This window comes from Leopardus geoffroyi, chromosome D3 (genome assembly GCF_018350155.1).
Source record: "Leopardus geoffroyi isolate Oge1 chromosome D3, O.geoffroyi_Oge1_pat1.0, whole genome shotgun sequence".
In the NCBI taxonomy this organism is placed as follows: Eukaryota; Metazoa; Chordata; class Mammalia; order Carnivora; family Felidae; genus Leopardus; species Leopardus geoffroyi.
The window spans coordinates 54,584,457-54,604,250 of NC_059339.1; the positions used below are offsets into that span (position 1 = coordinate 54,584,457).

The 19,794-nt window shown below is 35.6% G+C and overlaps 1 protein-coding gene across 6 annotated transcripts in view; it reads right to left on the bottom strand.

The window, feature by feature from the left end:
* CCDC178 (coiled-coil domain containing 178) overlaps positions 1–19,794 on the bottom strand; it is a 436,131-nt gene that overhangs the window by 263,056 nt on the left and 153,281 nt on the right. The window lies entirely within an intron of this gene.

Consider the following 19,794-nt stretch of genomic DNA (forward strand, 5'->3'; position numbering starts at 1 on the left):
GAGAGACTAAACAGTCTTCAATTCCTCTTTTTAAAAACTATCAGTTTGCTTTTAATAACATCTTCCAGAAGGAACACATTCAATTTTAAAAATTGATAGTCTGAAGTTTGTAAAATGTAATCAGATTCTCCATTTGGCCAGAATATTTTTTTTCCTTTTTTCTTAAAAAAAAAAAAAATCATTCTTTGGAATTTAGTAGGCAAAAAATGTGTAGAAAAATATTTTTTTTCTGTTACTTGGATAGATTTAAACTCTCCATAGTTGTAATTGACATTACCACACAACACCAGAGATGCTGCCTTTTAATTATGCAGTATGGATTACGTAGCTACTGAGAACAGTATTGAGAAAATGAATCCATATTACTGTAGATTTAACACAAGAGATAGAGTATGGTCTTAGTAAAGTACTTATTAAACTATCATTGAAAATGTTTAAGAAGAGAGGATGGAGAATGACAAAGAGTTATAGTAGCTGTAAAAACATCTAAATAACTTATTGAACAAATGAATTAACAAATAACAAACAAAGTACTTTTGGTCCCTAGGTTGGGTAATCAAGCTATCAAAGTTTTAGGTTCTTTCAAACTCAAAAATAGGTTTTTAAAAAAAATCTCTTCATATACTGAGAAACTCCAGATCCATTAAAATATCATAATCACACAGATTCTTACTCATGAACAGCATGTGAAGGATGGAGAGTGAAACCAGGCCGACAAGGTGTTTCCCTGAGACTTAAGGAAATAGGGGCAGTGGTAGGAAATGCAGAGGTAAGTGCCTGAATAAGAACTGAAAGAAGAAACCATTTTCAGGAGGATGGCCTGCAACCCAGCCTGTGCCAAACTTTTCAGTTCTTCTAATTGTCGATGGATTGTAAAAGGAATGGAAGTCCAGAAAATTCACCATTTCACACCTCTGACAAAAATGGATTCAACCAAGACTTACCAGTGGATGCTAAATTTGGATAAAAAATTTTTTTTGGAAACAAAGATAATTTCATGTTCTTAACATATCACTCAATTGGGTCAATACTACAACAGGAGAATAAATAAACTTATTAGTCATAACTTTAACCAAATGACCAAACTTACTATCACTAATAATGAGACAAACTTGCACCATGTGCTTTGTGATGTTTCATTGACACAATATGATAACTATGTAATAGTCCTGCCAAAAGTGTTTAACCTAAATTTAACAATGAGAACAAAAAAATAAACCCATTGTGAGAGATGTTCTGGAAAGTAAATGGCTTAGACTCTTCAACAAATGTTAATGCAATAAAAGGCATTTTTTTTTAATGTAGGAGACTCTAAAGATTAAAAGAGACTCTAGAGTTATGAGATAAATGGAAGACATGGTGTTCAGTTACATATAGAAACCAACTGAATTAGAGAAGTTTGCATGTGGATTGTATATTTGTGCCATTTATCTAATCATTGCCTTTTAGCTTTAAATCCACTCTCTTAACTAATTTGAGATACTAGGGCTGGATATGTAAACTATATTCTTCTGCCAGCTGGCTTCAAGTGAGGCTTTATCAATAGAGGGCAATGGTGGGGCTTACAAGGCTGCAGCAAGGCCCTTGACAACCTTGTTCTGTTTCCAATGGTTTCCTCCTTCTTCCTGTAGAATTGCTGCCAGCTGGTGTGTGGAAAACCAATGGTGCCTACCCTCCAGGTTCTCTACCCAGAAACTCCATTCAAACTCCATTTAACCTTCATCAAATTCTCTGGCACCTGGCAGATAGTTGCTTAAGGTCATCGACTGAGACACAGCCACGCTCTCTCCAGTAAGACCTTACTCTGCTTTGGAGGAAGGTAGCCTCTTTCACGCTCTTTGGGTACTTATCCCTAAAGGCTGTGGATGCTCCCTATATTTGCTATTCTTGTATTCTTTAGAGGTCAACAAGCTTTCTCTGTAAAAAAAAAAAAAAAAAAAAAAAGTAAAAAAATATAGGCTTTGGGGACATAAAGCCTCCATAAAAATAAGTCAATTCTGGGTGGAGAATAAAATATATCAAAAGATCACTTTGAAGAGCTTCAAAGAAGTCAAAGAAAAGGCGGAGCATTCTCAGATGCTGAGAAGAGCCCAGATTGAAACAGTCACCTTTGACCTGCTGCCTGGCTTTAGCAGACAAAAACCAGAAGGTGGCAGCAAAGAGCTATTCTACTGGAAGAGACTTATACTAGGACAAAGAACTGAAGAGCAATGCAACACTTAATGCTATGTGTCCGGAAATCCACTTTCAAAGAGAAAAGAGAAGTAAACACCAAATATAAATAGATATAAGCTCAGAATCAAGGAAGTAGCATCAGTTTGCTTTCCAGTGATGGAGGGGAGTTAAGACAAAAGTTGGAGAACTCAAATTATTATATAAGATTTTAGACCAGGAACAGAGAAAACAAGAATTAAAAATTAAGAGTTATAACGAAAAATTGAGTATTTCTGCAAATAAATGAGTTGTACTGAATCAGTGGGGCAGAGCAGCTCTAACTTGCATTCTTAGGGCACTCTTTTGTGGCCAGGAACCTAACAAAAAGTACAGGTAGCAGCCCAAATGGATTCTTTCTAAAAATAAACACAATGGTGCTTGTGTTTTTACCTTTCTTTATTTATGAAAATAAATGGGGTTTTTTTGAGAAACATTTTTAAATTACAAAAGTAAAATTAAAATAACCTGAATCTCCAAACCCAGGGATGTGCATTGTGACTTTTTGGTGTATTGCTTTTTAGGTCCAGGGATTCAAGTTGTTATCGTTGGTAGAGTCAGCCTAGATAGACAGATAGTCTATCTTTCTCAGCCACTAAAAAAACCAAAAGCCCCATTTTTAAAAATTTAGAACTGAATGAATTTACAATTTATCCTTGTACTCATATTACACAACAAATCTATTACTGAAAAATTTGTGTTTTTAAAATTTTCCCACTATATGTTAGCTATGTATTTATGTTTTCCATAAACACATATTGAGTACCTACTTTGTTCTCAGCACTGGTCTAGGCACTGAGATGCAGTTGTACAAAACAAACAATTCTTGTCCTCCTGGAGTATATTTTCTAGTTGGTATTATGTAACTAATCATAAACATCCTTAACACCCATCTTTGTAGCCTTTGTTCATCTTTATTATCTGGTGATTTTCTTTAAGTCTTATTTTTAGAAATAATTAACTATAGATTTCAAATGTATTTAGTATTTGAAGTTCTTTACATGGGGCGCCTAGGTGGCTCAGCTGGCTGAACTTCTGACTTCGGATCAGGTCATAACCTTGCAGATTGTGAGTTCGAGCCCCACATCGGGCTCTGTGCTGACAGCTCAGAGCCTGGAGCCTACTTCAGATTCTGTGTCTCCCTCTCTCTCTGCCCTTCGCCCATGCATGCTCTGTCTCTGTCTCAAAAATAAACATTAAAAAATAATAAAAATAAAGTCTTTACATATATTGGTTTAATATCTACAAATCAATGTGACACATGACATTAACAAAATGAAAGATAAAAACCATATGATCATCTCAACAGATGCAGAAAAAAAAAACAATAGAAAAAACCCAAAATCAGTTCATGATTAAAAACTCTCAACAAAGTCGGTTTAGAAGGAACATAACTCAACATAAAAACACCATACATGACAAACCAATAGCTAACATATTACTCAATGGTGAACAAATGAAAGCTTTTCCTTTAATATCAGGAACAAGACAAGGATGTCCACTCTTACCACTTTTATTCAAAATAGTAATATAAATCTTAGCTGTAGCAAAGAGACAAGAAAAACTAATGAAAAGCATTCAAATTTAAAGAAGTAAAACTGTCACTATTTGCAGATGACGTATTAATATATAGAGAGAACCCTAATACTCTACCAAAAAATTATTAGAACTAATAAATGAATTCATTAAAGTTGCAGGATACAAAATAATAGAGAGATATGTTGTATTTTTATACATTAATAATAAAGTAGCAGAAGAAGAAATTAAGAAAATAATCCCATTTAAAATTAATCAAAAAGAATAAAATACCTAGGAATAAATTTAACCAAGGAAGTGAAAGATCTATAACCTGAAAACTGCATGACACTGATGAAAGAAAGTGAAAACAACACAAACAAATGAAATCATATACCATGCTCATGACACAGAAAAATTAATATTGTTAAAATATTTAGGCTACCCAAAGTTACTAATCTACAGTTTCAATACAATCCTTATCAAAATATCAACACTGTTTTTCACAGAACTAGAACAAATAATCTTAAATTTGTATGGAATCATAAAAGCGCTCAGTAGCCAAAGCAATCTTGACAAAGAACAAAGCTGGAGGTATCATAATCCCAGATTTCAAAACACAACACAATGCTACAGTAATCAAAACAGTTTGGTACTGGCACAAAAACAGACACATAGATCCATAGAACAGAATACAGAGTGCAGTGCATAAATAAACCTATGCTTCTATATGGTCAATTAATACCTGACAAAGGAAGCAAGAATATACAATGAGGAAAAGGCAGTCTCCTCAATAAACGGTTGTTGGGAAAAACTGGACAACTACATGCGAAAGAATGAGCCTGAACCACTATCTTACATCAGACACAAAAAAAAAACTCAAAATGGATTTAAGACCTAAATGTGAGACCTAAAACAATAAAACTCTGAAAGAAAACATAGGAAGTGATCTTCTGTACACCAGCCTTAGCGACATATTTTATAGACATGTTTCCTCAAGATTCTCACCCTCACTAATCATCAGTGAAATGCAAGTCAAAACCACGAGATGAGACCCCTTACCAGTCAGAATGGTTATTATCAAAAAGATAAGAAATAACAAGTGTTGGCAAGGATATGGAGAAAAGGGAAACCTCATATGCTGTCAGTTAGAATGTGAATTGGTGCAACCACTATGGAAAACAGTATGGAGGTTCCTCGATAAATTAAAAATAGAAATATCATATGATTTATTAGTTCTACCCTAACCCTATCCCTAGCCAAATAAAACAAAAACACTAATTCAAAGAGATATATAAGCCCCTATGTTCTCTGAAGCATTATTTACAATAGACATTAAATGGAAGCAACCTCAGTGTCCTTCAATAGATGAAATGGATAAAGATGTGGTATACATATACACAACTGAATATTATTCAGCCATAAAAACGATGAGATCTTGCCATTTGCACCAACATGCATGGACCTAGAGAACACTATGCTAAGTGAAATAAGTCAGAGAAGGGCAAATACCATATGATTTTACTTACATGTATAATTTAAAACAAGCAAGCAAACAGGAAAAAGGAAACAGATGCATAAACATAGGGAACAAATTGATGGCTTCCAAAGTGGACCAGCATGGTGTGGGCCGGGGGTGGGGGGGGGGGGGGGGGGGGGGGGAATGTGAGAAACAGGTGAAAGGGATTAAGAGGTACAAACTTCCAGTTGTAAAATAAGTCACTTAGATGAAAAGTGCAGCATAGGGAATATAGTTAATCATATTGTAATAATGTTGTATGGTGACAGATGGTAACTACACTTCTTGTGGTCAGCACTGCATAATGTATAGAACTGTTGAATCACTATGTTGTGCATATAATATAATGCACATAATATTGTATGTTGACTAATATAATATTGTATAATGACTATATTTCAATAATAAACATTTTTTATTAAATTTTTTTAATGTTTATTTTTTAGGGAGAGAGACAGAGTGTGAGCAGGGGAGGGGCAGAGAGAGAGGGAGACACAGAATCCGAAGCAGGCTCCAGGCTCTGAGCTGTCAGCACACAGCCCGACATGGGGCTCGAACCCACAAACCGTGAGATCATAACCTAAGCTGAAGCTGGAGGCTCAACCGACTGAGCCACCCAGATGCCCCTAACATTTTTTAAAATAGATAAAAAATGTTATTTACAGATATTGATAAATTACTTCCCAGAAAGGTTCTACCAATTTACAGAGTACAGGTTATCAGAGTTGCTATATCAATATGTCTTAACACTTATCAAATATTAGTTTTCACATAAGTAAAACTGGGATAACATTTCTTTTCCACAAAATTATTGTGGAAGTACAAGAAGAATTATATATGCATATATAAACTATTATATACATTAAACTATTATACATATATAATAGTTTACCTGAGGCAACATTGGCATCAAACATTCAACAAATAGCTATTACTACTTGCAATGTGTTATTTAGAATCTATATATTTATTAGGAAATAGACTCCAGAGTTAAATGTAAGTCAGCTATCAAAGAGTTTAAGAAGCCCCATTTTATGGAATACTCTTTATGTTGTTTATCCCTAATACTTGTGAGAGTATATTATTTGTCAGGCTCCAAGTTAAATGTTTTATATACAATATTATCACACACAGGTATAATACATGTATTATTACACTCATTTACGGGATCACAATATTCTCAATATTCTCAGAATAAAGAACCAGAATTCAAATTAAGAAACATGTGACTCCAAAATCCACACCCTTTCAACAAAATCACATTTCATTTAGAAAAGGGAGGAAAAAATAGAAACAAAAATCACAGATTTATTTTTTTTAGTTTATTTATTTATTCTGAGAGAGAGAGAGCGAGCGAGTCAGAGAGGGAGAGAGAGAATCCCAAGCAGGCTCTGTGCAGTCGGCGCAGAGCCTGATCCAGGGCTTGTTCTCATGAACAGTGAGATCATGACCTGAGCCAAAACCAAGAGTCGGACACAACCGATTGAGCCATCCAGTTGCCCCCAAAATTCATAGATTTAAATGAAAATTCTAAAGAGCCAATATACTACATTTTTTTCTGACAAGGCTCTAAACTAGTAGAATGAGGAAGGAAGTTATGTTCTCAGCAAGGCAAATAAAGTTTTATTTTGTCCTCAACTGTTTTACATCATCAAGAATACTGAGTGTCTAATTCTTTATTTTTATCACATTTTTAGGTGTATTTACTCCCTCAAATATGTGTTAGAAAAATTAACTCTTCTGAAGCTTGACACAACATTTGAGGGACTTAAATCTTACTATAGCTTCACACAATTTCTGTTTTGTCTGTACTTTCCTTCCCTCTTTTCCCCAGCAAACATTTATCATTAATGTGGACACTCCCAATATTACAGTTAATGGCTTCCTTGACCTTCACGTTGGCAAAGTATTTTATCTCTGAATAGAGTAGGGAAGAATCTTAGTAACTTAAAAACAATGAACCAAAAGTAAAAGAGTACATGATCAAAATTGTAAATCTGGAACACAGAAAGGAGTAACGAAGAGTGACGGTGCTAGCAATGTATAGTGTAAATGATTCTGAGCTTCTGGACCGTGTAAAGCAGAAGGAAACATGAAACATTAAAGACTGCCCAATTATCATTAAGAAAAGGAATATAATTTTATCAAGAAAGTTAATCCTAGTTCTGAATTCTAACATAACTTAAGTGTATAGGTTTTTAACCATCTTGAACAATAGGACTACCTCTTTCATTAATTTAAAAAACCAAATAGCAGTAGTCAGTTTTGGCCATTACTTTTAGGAACTTTTTTTTTTTAATTTTTGTAAATGTTTATTTAGTTTTGAAAGAGAGAGAAAGAGTGCAAATGGGGAAGGTGCAGACAGAGAGGGAGACATGGAATCCAAAGCAGGCTCCTGGCTGCAAGCTGTCAGGACAGAGCCTGACACAGAGCTTGAACTCATGAATTGTGAGATCATGACCTGAACTGAAATTGGATGCTTAACTAACTGAGCCACAGAGGTGCCCCTTACCAAGATTTGTTAAAAGTCCAGGATTTAGTATCAACTCCTAATTCAATAAAAATTATTGTATATGTCAAGAATAATACACTTTAGATTTGACTGATAGGCATAAATCCTCAAGAATCAAAATAAATAAATAATCAGAATGTCCATTTTCTAACCATTTTAAAATACCACCAGTCTCACCTGAAATTGTGATAGAAGCTGTATAGTGTACAAACCAAATTTGGGCTTATTAAATCTATTTTATTCTGTCAATTGAACTGGACATTATCTAAATAGGCCTTAAGTGGTAAAAGTTATGACCCCCAAGAAAGTGTTTTAGAAGGTTTTAATTTTTACTTTACTCAGATGAAGGTCCTTTATAAACTTCGTCTTAGATATTAACAAATAGTATTTGAAGGAAAGGCCAAGATTTTTCTCTAAAGAAGAGTTAAGGGTTGTTATAAATATGTGAAAAAGAATCCAAGCAGTAACATAACCTTCTAAACTATAAAGTTATAGACCAGATGACTGTGGCCTAGAACATTATAAAGACATAACAAAGTGTCTTTTTCCAGGATTAAAAATGATCCCTGAACTGCTAAAAAAATTTAAAAAACTAGAAAAACTAGAAATCATACAATGTTTACTGTCAGACCACAATGGAATTAAACTAGAAATCAGTAACAGAAAGTTAATTGGAAAATACCCAAATATGTACACACTAAACAACATATTTCTTAAAAATGTATAGCCAAGGAATAAATCTGAAGAAAAATTTTGAAATAGTTTGAACTAAATAAAAACAAAATGCAATTTATCAAAATTTGTGTGATGCAGCAAAGGCATTGCTTAAAAGGAAATTTATAGTACTAAGTGTGTATATTAGAAAAGAAGAAAGATCTAACATCAATAATATAGGTTTAAATCTTAGAAAACTGGAAGGAGAGAAAATTAAATTAAAACTAAGCAGAAGAAGAGAAATAATAAGAATTAGAGCAGAAATCAATGAAATTGAAAACAGAAAATCATAGAAAAAAATCAATGAAACTAAAATCTGGTTCTTTCAAAAGACCAATAACACTTGATAAGCCTGAAGGCAGGCAAACTAAGAAAAAAAGATAGAGGACACAAATTACTAATATCAGAAATGAAAGCAGTGATGTAACTAGATCTCATGGATATTGAAAGAAAATAAAGGAATACTATAAAAAACTCTATTTTCAAGAATTAGGTAACCTAGATGAAATAGAACAATTTCTTGAAAGACATAATCTGCCAAAACTCATACAAGAAGAAACATATCATCTAAATATGCTGACATCTATTAAGGAAATGGAATTAATAATTAATTACTTTCCAAAACAGAAAGCACAAGGCCCCCATGGGTTCCCCAGTGAATAATCCTACAAACATTTAAGTAAGAAATTATACTAAATTTCTATAATCTCTTTCAGAGGATAGAAACAGATGGATACTCCTAACTCATTCTATGAGACAGCATTACTGTAAGACCCTCAATAAGTTAAAATGGGGGGAGGGGATGGGATCTTCCTTGACTTGGTAAAGAATGTTTACAAAAACCTACAGCTAACACAAAAGTTTATGGTGAGAAACGAAAGCTCTCCCACTAGGATCAGATACAAGGCAAGGATAATCCATCTCAACATTCTTTTTCAATGTTGTACTGGAAGTTCTTGAAAATGCATTGACCAAAATAATAATAATAATAATAATAATAATAATAATAATAATAATAAGTAAAAAACATACAGATTTGGAAGGAATAAATAAATTTGCTCTTGTTTTCAGATGACATGATTGTACAAGTGAAAATCCAAAAGAATTAACAAAAATACTCCTGGAAATAATAAGCAATTATAGAACAGTTGCAAGACACAATGTGAATCCCCAATCTTCAATTGTTTTCCTATATGCCAGTTTATAAGGACAGGCAAAGACCCAGCAGCGCTAAAACAATATTGAAAAACAAAAAAAAGCAACAGACATGAACACACTCAACATCAAGATATACTAGAAAGCTATATTATTCAAGACAGTATAGCACTGGCAAAAGAATAGACAAATAGAAAACTGGAACAAAAAAGAGTCCACAAATAGTCAGCTGCTCTTCCACAAAAAAGCAAAGACAACACAATGGAGCAAAGACAATCTCTTCAATAAATGGTGCTAGAACAAGTGGACATCCACATGCAAAAAGAAACAAAGCTAGATACACTTTACACCTTTCATAAAAATTAACTCACAATGGATCATAAACCTAAAGGTATAACAAAAAAAAAAACACTAGAAGATAACAAAAAATCTTAGATGTTCTTGGGTATGACAATGACTTATTTTTATTTGTTTTTTAATTTTTATTTTTTTAATTTACATCCAAGTTAGTTAGCATATAGTGCAACAGTGATTTCAAGAGTAGATTCTTTACCCATTTAGCCCATACCCCCTCCCACAACCCCTCCAGTAACCCTGTTTGTTCTCCATATTTAAGAGTCTCTTAGGTTTTGTCCCCCTCCCTGTATTTATATTATTTTTGCTTCCCTTCCCTTGTGTTCACCTGTTTTATCTCTTAAAGTCCTCATATGAGTGAAGTCATATGATTTTTGTCTTTCTCTGACTAATTTCACTTAGTGTAATACCCTTCAGTTCCATCCACATAGTTGCAAATGGCAAGATTTCATTCTTTTTGACTGCCCAGTAATACTCCATTATATATATATATATATATATATATATATATATATATATATATATATATCACATCTTCTTTATCCATTCATCCATCAATGGGCATTTGGGCTCTTTCCATACTTTGGCTATTGTTGATAGTGCTGCCATAAACATGGGGGTGCAAGTGTCCCTTCGAAACAGCACACCTGTATCCCTTGGATAAATGCCTAGTAGTGCAATTGCTGGGTCACAGGGTAGTTCTGTTTTTAGTTTTTTGAGGAACCTCCATACTGTTTTCCAGAGTAGCTGCACCAGCTTGCATTCCCACCAACGGTGCAAAAGAGATCCTTGTTCTCTGCATCCTCGCCAACATCTGTTGTTCCCTGAGTTGTTAATGTTAGCCATTCTGACAGGTGCAAGGTGGTATCTCATTGTGGTTTTGATTTGTATTTCCCTGATGATGAGTGATGTTGAGCATTTTTCATGTGTTGGTTGGCCATCTGGATGTCTTCTTTGGAGAAGTGTCTATTCATGTCTTTTGCCCGTTTCTTCACTGGATTATTTGTTTTTAGGGTGTTGAGTTTGATAAGTTCTTTATAGACTTGGGATACTAACCCTTTATCTGATATGTCATTTGTAAATATCTTCTCCCGTTCCATCGGTTGCCTTTTATTTCTTTGTGTTGTCTGATGGCTGAGGCTAAGACTTCCAATACTATGTTGAATAAAAGTGGCGAGAGTGAACATCCCTGTCTTGTTCCAGACCTCAGGGGGAAAACTCTCAGTTTTGCCCCATTGAGGATGATATCAGCATGGGATCTTTGATATATGGCTTTTATGATCTCCAGGTATGATCCTTCTATCCAAACTTTCTTGAGGGTTTTTATCAAGAAAGGATGTTGTATTTTGTCAAATGCTTTCTCTGCATCTATTGAGAGGATCTTATGGTTCTTGTCCTTTCTTTTACTGATGTGATGAATCACATTGATTGTTTTGCAGATATTGAACCAGCCCTGCATCCCAGGTATAAGTCCCACTTGGTCGTGGTGAATAATTTTTTTAATGTATTGTGGGATCCAGTTGGCTAATATCTTGTTGAGGATTTTTGCATCCACAGTCATCAGGGAAATTGGTCTATAGTTCTCATTTTCAGCGGGGTCTCTGGTTTTGGAATCAAGGTAACGCTGGCTTCACAGAAAGAGTTTGGAAGTTTTCCTTCCATTTCTATCTTTTGGAAGAGCTTCAAGAGAATAGGTGTTAACTCTTCCTTAAACGTTCGGTAGAATTTCCCTGGAAAGCCATCTGGCCATGGACACTTGTTTTTTGGCAGATTTTTTTATTACAATTTCGGTTTCTTTACTGGTCATGGGTCTCTTCAAATTTCCTATTTCTTCCTGTTTCAGTTTTGGTAGTGTATTTGTTTCTAGGAATTTGTCCATTTCTTCCAGATTGCCCATTTCATTGGCGTATAATTTCTCATAGTATTCTCTTATTATTGTTTTTATCTCTGCTGTGTTGGTGGTGATCTCTCCTCTCTCCTTCTTGATTTTATTTATTTGGGTCCCTTCCTTTTTCTTTTTGATCAAACTGGCCAGTGGCTTATCAATTTTGTAAGTCTTTCAAAGAACCAGCTTCTGGTTTCACTGGTCTGTTTTTTTCGTTTCAATAGCATTAATTTCTGCTCTAATCTTCATTATTTCCTGTCTTCTGTTAGTTTTGGGTTTTATTTGCTGTTCTTTTTCCAGCTCTTTAAGGTTTAAAATTAGGTTGTGTATCTGAGATCTTTCTTCCTTCTTTAGGAAGGCCTGGATTGCTAAATACATTCCTCTTATGACTGCTTTTGCTGCATCTGAGGCTTTGGGCTGTGGTGTTATCATTTTCGTTGGCTTCCATGTAGTTTTTAATTTCCTCTTTAACTTGTTGGTTAGCCCATTCATTCTTTAGTAGGATGTTCTTCAGTCTCCAAGTATTTGTTACCTTTCCAACTTTTTTTTCTTGTGGTTGATTTTGAGTTTGACAGCTTTGTGGTCTGAAAATATGCATGGTATGATCTCGATCTTTTTATACTTGCTGAGGGGTGATTTGTGTCCCAGTATGTGGTCTATTCTGGAGAACGTTCCATGTGCACTGGAGAAGAATGCATATTCTGCTGCTTTAGGATGAAATGTTCTGAATATACATGTTAAGTCCATCTGGTCCAGTGTGACAATGACTTTTTAGATACAACACAAAGCATGATCCATGAAAGAAATAATTGATAAGTTGCGTTTCATTAAAACTAAAGCCTTTAGCTCTGTGAAAGCCAAGGTCAAAAGAATGAGAAGTCACAAACTGGGAGCAAATATTTGCAGAAGACAAATCTGATAAAGATCTGTTATCCAAAATATACAAAATACTCTGGAAACTCAATACTAAGAAAACAACCCAATAAAAGAAGCATCAAAGATGTTGGGGTGCCTGGCTGCTTCTGTTGGTAGAACATGGGACACCTGATCTTGGGACTGTTAGTTCGAGCCCCATATTGGATGTAGAGATTACTTAAAAGAGGAGGTCAAAGACCTTAACACGCAACTCACCAAAGAAGATATACAATGGCAAGTAAGTATATACTTTATATGTCATCACAGAAATGTAAATTAAAGCAACAGTGAAATATCACCACACAGCTATTACAATGGCCAAAATCCTGATTACTGACTATCAACTATTGGCAAGGCTTTGGAATAACAGGAACTCCCATGCATTGCTGGTAGGAATGAAAAATGGTACAGCCACTTTGTAAGACAGTTTGGCAGTTTTTTACAAAACTAAACATATACTGGGGTGCCTAGGTGGTTCAGTCAGTTAAGCATCTGACTCTTGATTTTGGCTCAGGTTATGATCTCACAGTTCATGAGACTGAGCCTTCTGTTGGGTTATGTGCTGACAGTGCAGGTCCTGCTTGGATTCCCTCTCTTTCTCTCTCTCTCTCTGTCCCTCCCCCACTCACACCCTCTGTCCCTCTCAAAATAAACATTTTTTAAAAACACACAAAAAAGTAAATATATACTAATTATAATATCCAGCAATTATGTTCCTTATTTCATACTCAAAGGAGTTGAAAACTTATTTCCACATAAAAACCTGCACATGGATGTTTCTAGTAGCTTTCTTTATAACTGCCAAGACTTGGAAGAAACCAAGATGCTCTTCAATAGGTGAATGCTTAAATAAATTGTGGTATATCCAGATATAGAATACTATTCAGTGCTAAAAAGAAATGAGCTATCAAGCCAAGAAAAGACATGAAGGAACCTTGAATGCATATGAATAAGTGAAAGAATCCAATAAGAAAAGGCTATATATACTGTAGGATTCCAACTATATGGTATTTTGGAAAAGGCAAAACTATGGAATAAAAGATCAGTGGTTGCCATGGTTGCCATCAGTGGGAGAAAGGCTGTATAGGGACAGCACCGAAAGGGCTTGAGGTATATGGGAAATCTCTGTACTTTCTCCCAATTTTGCTGTGACCCTAATGGTTCTCTAAAATATAAAGGCTAAAAGGTGATCCCTAATATTGTCATTGTGAAATTTTGAGCCTGAATGAATTTTTTTTGGTTGGAGTATATGCCTACCTAGTGTCTGACTAGTTTATACCAAACCCAGCATCAGAAAACCTTGTGTACAAATTCTACACAGCTACCTAAAAGCAATGTTACTTTGGGCAAACCACTTCACCCCAAAATGTACATACTAGTAACAACTTCACAGTATTGTGACCACAAATTAATTAACATGTATAAAGAGTCTAGCCTATAATAGATCTACAGAAAATTCTACTTCCTTTTTTTCTTTTCTACTAAGTTTCCACTTAGTTCTAGTACTAGGATTTTTACCTGGAACCAGAGGATCCTGACATTCTACTTTTCCAGCAAAACTCCAGTATGTTCAAGCAAAAAACCCTCCACATTCCTGCAGCTTGCACAAAATCCTTCTATTTAAATGTTGAGAAGTACTTAATATCTGATAAAAGCTTTTGAGATTTTCCTTGTTACAATATATTACATTCTTCAGACAACACTGAATGATTTTCTGCTCATTCTATCAATACCATAATTGAATACATGTTACCCTTTTATTGATTTATCTCCCATCACTGTGGATAATTTTATCCTGCGACTTGGCTAATCACGTCTTTTCTGAATAGGTCAGTCACTGGGATTGAAGGTATGAAAAAAGTGGGACAAGTCATCTGTAATAGCTGGAAAACTTCAGAACCTGACAAATATCTTGATTTTTCAGGGTGGTTTCTAGTGTAAAACTTATTAGGAATTGTATCGGTGCATCAATTTGAGGAAACATAATTCAGAAGTTCCACCTCTAAGATTTCAAAAGGTTATTTCTCAGAGTTAGGTCAGAGGTGGTAATGCTATAATTTCTAGAAGACCTGAATTAAGGACTAATGTTAGGCCAAGATCAACAAATACATAAAGTTACCTGCAAGAAAAACATGATGCCAAGACTCAGAAAACTTTATAGATATTTATTACTTAGTCAATGAAAGACAGTGGAGGTCATTACAAAGGCAGCAACTACAAACTTGAATTATTCCCAACCTGATTTACCTAAGGACTATCTAGAAATTCATTTTTAATTCGTTACCATTCTGACACAGATACACATGTGTATATCACAGAAATTTAATGTCCTATATATTCAGCTCAGAGATCAGTAGAAGTGTCTAGCAATGTGGAATTATTTCCTAACTTGAGTAATATCTTTCTGTTGCTTCTTTCTGGTTGTGTCTCAGCTACTATAGGGTAGGGAAAGGACTTGATTAACAATGCCTCAATGCTTTCAATTTCACTTGCATCAAACAAGGGGGACACTTACACTTTGCCTTAGGTTGGCAAAGCAAGTACAGAAGAGTTACCTCAAATTTGCATTTAACCTATAAATTGCATTTTATGGCATCAGGAAAACTTAGAAAACAATAATTTAATGTAACATCCTTCTTAATAATTGAAAGACTCAGGCTAGTGAAGCCATATAGCTGAACTATTGAAGGTAGGTTGTGACAGCTCTGAGATAAATATGTGAACAAAGGTTTCCTGTCCAGTGAAAAAATTAAAACACATTGTTAAGCAGCCAAATCAGTGGTTTATGTATTCATTGATATCTTCAATGAAAAAAATTAATTATTGGTCATAGACAAATGCATATTAATGAAAAATGTTTTAAAATTATAAACGACATCCACAGTGTTATATATGCTAAACTATATGGAAAATAACATGATTTATATTTTTAAAACAACTTTGAGGTTAATTTTTACTATACGTGATTTCTATCATATTAACTTTGGCACATAATGGTATGGAAAAACCCCACTGAACAACCCATGATAAGGGATATGCGTACAATAAACCAACTCTGTTGAACAGGTGGATTCAATGGAGGAACAAAATCTCAGTTTCTCAGTAAAGAAACATTTACTGGAAGACAATTTAAGTATCCTAAATTTAGAAAGCACATGAGAAAGTCTTCACTGAATTAAGTGCTAGTGAAAGGCTTGAACACAGAATACAGATTCTATATTTTACAGATAACTATATGATAATAAGTCTTTGATAAGTAAATGCCAAAGATGGGAGAAGTGTGTGTGTGAGGTGTGATGGACAAAAGTAGCCTGTTAAAGTGGTCCTTTACAGGGGCACCTGGGTGGCTCAGTCAGTTAAGTGACCAACTTCAGCTGCGGTGATAATCTCACAGTTCGTGGGTTTGAGCCCCACATCAGGCTCTGTGCTGACAGCTCAGAGCCTGGAGCCTACTTCTGATTCTGTGTCTTCCTCTCTCTCTGCCCCTCCCCCACTCACACTCTGCATGTGTCTCTCCCTCTCACTCTCAAAGACAGAGGAGGAGCCACGATGGCAGAACAGCATGGAAGTTTTTTGTGTGTCTTGCGTCTATGAAATACAGCCAGACCAACACTAAACCATCCTACACACCTAGAAAACTGATTGGAGGATTAGCACAACAATCTGCACAACCTGAACCACAGAATTCAGCAGGTATGCGGCATGGGGAGGTGAAATTGGGGAGAGAGGAGCCGGCAGCAGGCAGAGAACCACGTTTGCAGGCAGAGAGAGGACGGAGACTGGGGCAGGGGAGAATACGGGAAAAGTACCCCTCCCCAAAAGCAGCTGGAGAGAAGATGGAAAATTGGAAACAGCCGCAGGGACTAAACTAAAAAGGGAGAAAGGAGAGGGTTTAAATTCCATTAAGACTGTAAACAAGGGGATCGCAAAGGCTGCAACTCCGCAGCTCCATACCTGGTAGTGCTCTGGTGGAAGGGCGAATCCCCAGGAACAGAGTGGGGTCTGGGAGGTTCTCAGCCCACATGGGGAAAAGTGGTTCCAATGCTGGAAGGACATTTGGTGGAGACTGTTGAAGCCACCTGGTCCCAGCAGACCCCAGAAAATGGCCACATTTGCTCATGCTGGAACAAGGTCATTAAGTGTGAAGCCTGGTGCCAGATGTGTGTTGTGATTTCCCATAATCCCTGAAAAGCTGCTGCTACACTATCTCATGAACTTTTTCTGGGGCAGGCTGGCACCTGGCCAGTCTTGGGGCACTTGCAGCAGCAGGGTCCAGCAGGCATTCCTGGGTGCAGCTGGCATTCAGCCACTGCTCAGTGAGACCCTCCCGCAGAGGGGCAGAACGGGTCAAAGCTGCACTCCTTCAGAAGTAAGGGATGGGGAAAACAGCCACATCTGAGACAAAACTCGGGAGAGAGGTACTGCCTGGGGCTTGGTCACGAACAGTGAAGAAGCGGGGAGTGGACGAAAGCTGAAGACAGAGGACGGGTGCACTATTGCTGATAGGAGAGAACAGAGTTCCCATACTAGAGACTGGGTAGCTGGGTGACGCCATTTTCACTGCTCCCGCGCATACGCACCTATGAGTGCCCCAACAATCCACCCCAGTAGGCTAGCTGCACCACTAGTGAAGAACGGAGCCGTTACACTGAGCCCTGCCCAACTGGGCCAACCTCACTCTTCAAGAACACAAGGCTCACCGCCTAGTTACTTTATGGACTATAAAGTGCTACATAATCTGACTTCTAGGGGAAAACGAAGTAATTTCACCCCTATTTCAATCTATTAGCAGGTCTATCTATTCAATTTTCTGTCTTTTTTTTTCTTTTTTTCTCTTTACACTATTCTTTTTCTTAAATACAGAAAGAGAAAAAATTCATTTTTATTTTCAATTTTTATTAAAAATATTTTTCTTTAATTTTTTTACTATATTTTTTCCTTTTGTGTAAATTTTTTCAAATTCTATCTTACTTCCATCATTCGATTTTAGTCTACTTCAGTGTATTCTCACCTTTTCAAATTTTCAAATGATTTCCTTGTTTTTTTTTCCTTTTTTCTTTATTGTTTCTTGTCTTTACTTGAATGCAGAAAGTGAAAAACTTCATTTTTCCCTTCAATTTCTATTAATAATATTTTTCTTTAATTTTTAACATACTTTTTGTTTTTACGTAAATTTTTTCAAATTCTATTTTATTTCCATCATTTTATTTTAGTCTACTACAGTGTATTCACTTTTTCAAATTTTCAAACAATTTCTTTTTTTTCTTTTTTCTCTTTTTTGTTTCTGTTTCTTGAATAAAGAGAAAAAATTCATTTTTATTTTTAATTTTTATTAAAAATATTTTCTTTAATATTTTTCCTCCTATATTCCTTACTTTTGTGTAAATTTTTTTCAAATTCTATTTTGCTCCCATCATCTCATTTTAGTCTACTTCAGTGTATTCATTTTTTCAAATTCTCAAACGATTTCCTTTTTTCCCCCGTTTTTTTCTCTAATCTTTCAAACCACATTCAATACCCAGACCAAAACACACCTAAGATCTAGAATCATTTATTAGATTTTGTGTGTGTGTTTAATTTTTAATTTTAATATTTTTTTTAATTTTAATTATTTTTGATCTTAACTTTTCTACCTCATTAATTTCTTTTCTCCCTTCAAAATGACAAAATGAAGGAATTCACCCCAAAAGAAAGAGCACAAATAAACAACAGCCAGGGATTTAACCAACACAGATACAAGCAAGATGTCTGAACCAGAATTTAGAATCACGATAATAAGAATACTAGCTGGAGCTGAAAATAGATTAGAATCCCTTTCTGCAGAGATAAAAGCAGAAAAAAATGCTATAACTGAGCTTCAATCATGGATGGATGGAGCAGCAGCAAGGATGGATGAGGCAGAACAGACTCAGCAATATAGAGGACAAACTTATAGAGAATAATGAAGCAGAAAAAAGAGGGAGATTAAGACAAAAGAGCACAATTTAAGAATTAGAGAAATCAGTGACTCATTAAAAAGGAACAACATCAGAATCACAGGGGTCCCAGAAGAGGAAGAGAGAGAAATAGGGGTAGAAGGGTTATGTGAGTAAATCATAGTGGAAAACTTTCCTAACCTGGGGAAAGACACAGACATCAAAATCCAGGAAGCACAGAGGACCCCCATTAGATTCAACAAAAACCGACCATCAACAAGGCATATCATAGTCAAATTCACAAAATACTCAGTCAAGGAGAGAATCCTGAAAGCAGCAAGGGAAAAAAAGTCCCTAACCTACAAGGGAAGACTGATCAGGGTAGGAGCAGACCTATCCACAGAAATATGGCAGGCCAGAAAGGAGGGGCAGGATATATTCAATGTGCTAAATCAGAAAAATAAGCAGCCAAGGATTCTTTATCCAGCAAGACTGTCATTCAAAATAGAAGGAGAGATAAAAAGTTTCCCAAACAGGGGCGCCTGGGTGGTGCAGTCGGTTAAGCGTCCGACTTCAGCCAGGTCACGATCTCGCGGTCCGGGAGTTCGAGCCCCGCGTCAGGCTCTGGGCTGATGGCTCAGAGCCTGGAGCCTGTTTCCGATTCTGTGTCTCCCTCTCTCTCTGCCCCTCCCCCGTTCATGCTCTGTCTCTCTCTGTCCCCAAAATAAATAAACGTTGAAAAAAAAAAATTAAAAAAAAAAATTATTTAAAAAAAAAAAGTTTCCCAAACAAAAATTAAAGGAGTTTGTGACCACTAAACCAGCCCTGCAAGAAATTTTAAGGGGGACTCTCTGAGGGGAGAAAAGATGAATATGTATATATGTATGTATGTGTATGTATATATAAATATATAGAGAGATAAATAAATAAATAAATAAATAAATAAATAAATAAATAAGTAAATACCAAAAGCAACAAAAATTAGAAAGGACCAGAGAACACCGCCAGAAACTCCAACTCTACAAGCATGATAATGGCAATAAATTCATATCTTTCAGTACTCACTCTAAATGTCAATGGACTCAATGCTCCAATCAAA